Here is a 4,189-nt window from a genome sequence, read left to right as displayed (position 1 = left end):
CAACATAAGGGGTCTTTGGAAAATAACTTTAAGAAGGAACTGAGTAGATAAAGGTATATGGAAAAGCTTTTGCAAAGTAAAAATGGTTTATTGGTAGTTAATTTTTTATGGGAAGCAGAAGGTTTCTGTGGCTTCTCAAATGTTTGAAAGTAGAAGTTCTCAGCAATGCTTGTATTGTGGTGGTGTTTGAATTGTGTATTGTGTCAGAAGGTTCAGATCTGTTCAGTGTAACTGATAATTCTCAAATGTGATGAGAAACAATGTTATTCTCCATCTCTTTAGATTTTACCCTAATAGCAAATGTCTTTCTTTTTATAAGGTCCCCTCCAATCAGAGGACGTTGATTCTAGCAGAGAGCGAGAAGGAAACCCATGGCAGAATGTACAGCAGCTTCATTTGTCCTTACAAAGGTTACTGCTTTAATTATACTGATATGGAAAGAAAGCTTAGTGCTATAAAAATGCTTACTGCGATGTGGATTATCCAGGTTTAGGAACTGTAATAAGCCCTCACAGTAGAATCTGTGATAGATTAGGCTATCTGTGTCCTAACAAAGTCATCAAAGTTGCATTTGCGTACCTGTGACTTAAAAGCATAGAAGCCTTGTATGTGTTTCCAGCATTGCCAGTGAACTGGATGCAGAACGAGCTACCTGTCTGTGTGTAGCAAATCGTGTGCCTGTTTTAAGGTGTGATATGGCAGACATCCACTGGTGGCTACTGGATTGGTCATATTGGTTTCTGAAGCAGGTTGCATCCCCATCACAGAGAAGCTGGTTAGCATCAGCCCAGCACGTGGAGAAATGCAGTAGATGATAGCCAAGCAGATAGCCTGGATTTGATTTAGGATATCTTTACTAGCTTCAGCTCCCTCAAAGGTAGAACCTTGGCAACTAACGAAATCTGACAGATGTTCTCAGCTGGCTCAGAGGAATCTCATGCCAGAGCAGTTCCCCGAGTTCCCCAGGATCAAAGGATGCTGAACTAAGAGGCAGCCATTAGTGCTTAGGTGAGTTTGGTTGAATGGAACAGTTGCAGGGCACTAAAAAAGATCACCAGGGCAGGAAGGTTTAAGTTGTGCTAAGCTTGAGAGCAGAGCCAGGTTTACCCCAGTTCTGACACAAGGTCAAGGTCCTATCCATTCTCCAGGTGTCACAAATTCATATGCACATCTGGGGAATGAACTGTCTGTTAGCTGTGGCTACCATTTCCCCTGTGACTTTCCTCTCCAGCTGTGCAAGGCATAAATATTGGCTGTTGCCTTCCGAAAGCAACCGACTTCTTTTTGCCAGAACACAGTTGGCATAGCAATTTATGGTAAGTTTAAATAACACTCCAAAATACTGGTGCATTCTGTCACTGGTTTTACATTGATTACTTGCAAGTAGCAAAAATTAAAAGACATTATCCCTTTCATTTTTATGATTAGCAAAACCCAGCTAATAGCACATCATACTTGACTTAAAGCACACAGTTTTACAAAGCTAGCAGCTCTTTACTTGAGGTCTGCAGGAGATCTATTGCTTCCACAGGTAAATTGCTCCAATGGCTGCTTTTCCTACCCGAAATGTGAAGGGACCGACCGGGGTGTGAGCAGGACCTCGCTGAGAGGTGCCATACAAGCCTTTTCCAGCAGATGGCAACAGCTCCTCAGTAAGCACAGCTGGAAAACGGCAAGAAGAACCTCAGTGAAACTTTTCCCTCTAAGCCTGCCTTTACAGGAGTCCCATATAAAGCACTTCTAGGGATCTGCCCTTTTGGTGCCATCTCTTAAGGAAGAGCAAGAAGTTACACCTCACAGGAGTCAACCTTCTTTGCTTCAGGGTCCTCCTTACTTGAGCTGCTTGGTTCTGCTCTGGACAGTAAAAAATGGGCTGCTGGGGACATTAGTGCATTCACTGGTGACACAGTCTGGCGAGGTTAATGTGCAGTTTCCACTTCCACTTCTAGTCTGTGTGACAGTACTTCATGTAAATTCAGGCTAAGTGACAACTTTAGAGCCTACACCCCCCACCCCACCCCCAGTTATCTATTTTAATTAGTACTGCAGAGTGTAATTGTTTATTGATTTCACCACCCGGGACTTCACATTGTAAAACGTCCAAGTAGAAGTGTCATAAATAGACAGCTATACTAACAGTGTTTGCAGAAAAGAGAAATAGTTATTGTTCCAAAGTCTACTTTTGAATTGGTTTATTAGCGCCTTTTCTTTTCATTGTTGCATTAAACATTGAAATGCAAGTGCAGCCCATTATGAGCAAGAGTTAACCTATTGAACCATATGGCATAAGGGTTTTATGCTTCCTTATTGTCACTGATGTAGTTTTGGGTGATGCTTCTTTTGACAATACTGAGCAAATTTATATCAAATGTTAATCACTGCCACTCCACTGAATTTTATGTCAATTTACTACAGCAGGGCATAAGTTTCCTTCTTGCTCCTATATTTCATTTTATTTTCTGTTAGGACTTCCTCCAGCTAATTGTTGTTGTCATTATGTTGTTATGCACAATAAAACATAATTAAAGTAATAAAAAAGCATTGAGGCCTAATACGCAAATGAAACCATGCTATGAAACAGAAGGTCTCCCAGGAGCCTTCCTTTCTCATGGCACAGTAGTTGATGTTCCCCAAGTTAAAAGCAGGGAGGGATTTATTGCAGACAAGATGCAATAAAGAGATATAGAATACCTATAAATAGATAGGGGTATTCAGTCAGATTGAGAGGCAGTCGTGGCTGCATGCTGTGCACTCCCAAGCCTCTATCTTCCTCAAAAGGAAACCAAAAGAGGAAGTATACATGTCCTGCGTATATATGTCAAGTATGTAGAAAATGATTTCATCCCACGCTTCCCCTCTTTGCACTTAAGTTCAGCAAACCAACAAATTCTTCAGACTATCAGTCAGTCTCCTGGCTTCCCGATTCACACTCACTTCACTCTAAGGAGGAAAAATACATATGTAGTGGGGGCCTGAGCAAAGCTTCAAGCAAGATATGGTCCTGTACGCTTAAAGATGTATCTGGTTCTGAGTTCCAGAAGCCTGTTTTCCAGACTCTTTCCTAGACCAGTGTCCTGGCTTTGAAGAAATATATCAAGGTAAGATTAATTGAAGGGAAGAAGGATGGTGTTCTGTGTGATTGGGATTAGCTAGTAAGATTATTTTGGTCTGCTGGCATTTGGTAAGAAAGGCTGATGTTCCATAAGTTCCTCTGCCCAGGAATTAATGCTCATCCTCTAGCAGCAGAGGAACACTGCTCTCCATTCCACTTCTTGGTACTTGTGCGCTCTGTAGTTCCTGGCAGTAGTGTAGAAGGTTCCTGAAGTTGCAGTATGTACATGTTACTCCTGGGTGTTTCAGAACAAGAGTGCCTGATTGGAATCTTATTTACGCCCTTGGGTTGGCTACGAGATTTGGGATTAGGTAATGTACCTAGAACTTGGCCTCTGAGCTGCTAAGATTTGCTTCCTGCCTTGTGCGCACTGCAGGAAGCAGGCTCTGCTGTTTAAATACATGTAGAGCTGCGACAGACACTTCTCTCTAAAGCTGTTGTATGTGGCATGAACAGCACGGAGTTACAGCAGCGCAACAGCAAGGGCTGTGGCTGAGGGGAACCCCCACACTGAAATTTACATGTTTAGATACTCTGTGTTTAGCAGGTATGGCAACGTAGCTTCATGTTTCCATATCGGAGGGAGGTTTTTATGCTTAGGGGAGCAGGAACAGCTCTTTCTGGTCCCGGATTTTTGTGACCTTCACGGGTGAGAAAAATTCCCGAAGAAATGTGTTGTGGGAATGCCGGGAACGCGAGATTTGGTACGGAGCTGTGAAAGGCCTGGGAGTAAACAGTGCAGCTTCCCCGAGACTCCAGAGCCGCACAGCGCCTTACTGCTTTAACTTGGCGCTTATTTTCTGCGTGTTCTAAGTTTCTTCGGTGCCATATTTCCCACGCCGCACGGAAGGCATAGGCGCTCCCTGCCGCTGGGAGCTTCTGACAAAACAGGGGTGGACGGAGGCTGGAGATGGAGCTCCGGGAAGGAAGGGAAATGGAGAGGGAGGCTGTTCGGTAGGGTTACAGCAGGGCAGAGGGGGAGTAGCCATTCCTATGTCGTGATGGGAAGCGAGGGGAACATCCCGCTGGCCTGGAAAAGGCCGAGGCTGTGCAGGCGAGGGGCTGGATGAGCAGGAG

Source organism: Nestor notabilis, unplaced genomic scaffold (genome assembly GCF_000696875.1).
Source record: "Nestor notabilis isolate BGI_N333 unplaced genomic scaffold, ASM69687v1 scaffold24802, whole genome shotgun sequence".
Lineage (NCBI taxonomy): Eukaryota > Metazoa > Chordata > Aves > Psittaciformes > Psittacidae > Nestor > Nestor notabilis.
This window is presented reverse-complemented; position numbering follows the sequence as displayed.